Source organism: Crocodylus porosus, unplaced genomic scaffold (assembly GCF_001723895.1).
Source record: "Crocodylus porosus isolate Cpor-Errol unplaced genomic scaffold, CroPor_comp1, whole genome shotgun sequence".
NCBI lineage: Eukaryota > Metazoa > Chordata > Crocodylia > Crocodylidae > Crocodylus > Crocodylus porosus.
The window spans coordinates 21,934,966-21,936,021 of NW_017728949.1; positions in this window are offsets into that span (position 1 = coordinate 21,934,966).

Genomic DNA, 1,056 nt, shown 5'->3' on the forward strand with positions numbered 1-1,056 from the left:
TGCCCCCACTACCGCACTTGTGGGTCGTACCTGTCCCCCCACCTCACCTGCAGGTCACACCTACCCTCCATGCCCCATCCGACCCCCAATCCCCCCCAGCCTCCCAACTAGCCCTCCCCATCATGACTTACTTGCTATGGGGCAGCCATTTCGAATCGATTTAACTTCCCCTTAATGGCCCCAAATATCTGTGCTTAGCCTTACAAGTTTAGGCTGACTGCCAGTCACTGAGACTGGGTCTGTAAGTGTAAAATTGGCAGTGAGAGAAGCTAAGTTTAATTGGGCAACCATTCTGAACCCAATATAACCTCCCCAAGTGTCTGTACTGAGACCAAAAAGTCAACAAAAGATAACTATGATCAATCCAAAGGATGTGAATACCCACACTTATAAATGAAAGGGGTCCACACTTCCATTTGAAATTTCCAAAGGGGTTCACAAATGATAAAAAGTTGAAAACCACTGTTCTAGACCCCTAAAGCTTCTAATAAATAGTCCGTAGCATATTCTATAAAAATGCAACTTAAGCATGCTATGAGAATTTCCTAAAGTTAAAAAACAAAATTCATGCATCCATGCTTTACCACAATTTCCTTTTAGGTGTGGAGATCAACATTAATTGTTGCTACAAGAGTTACTGTCTGACCTTCTCACACTGTAATACACTGTAATTTAAGCAGTTATTTTTAAAATATAGAAACCACTACCCTACCCAAAAGTCAGTTCAGCTATTAAGATTCACTTTTCTTCCAGATAAATCCATGTCTTCTATTTTGCCATTGTAAAACCAGCCAATTCATTTACTGTTTGATGAAGAATGACACTCTTAAATAACCATGTATTCATTAAGAATTTCTATCACATATATGGTGGCTATTATATAGAATGTCATGGTTTAATAAGTGATGCATAGGAGAAGAGGGAGAGGACGAAGATAGTAGGCTAAAGTTTCAATTGCTTACAGCCTACCATTTCTGTAGGCTTCAATGACTGTGAATGATCAGTAACTGCCAGAAGTTCATTATTTCAAATCAGATCCAGTAGCATAGTGGCAGG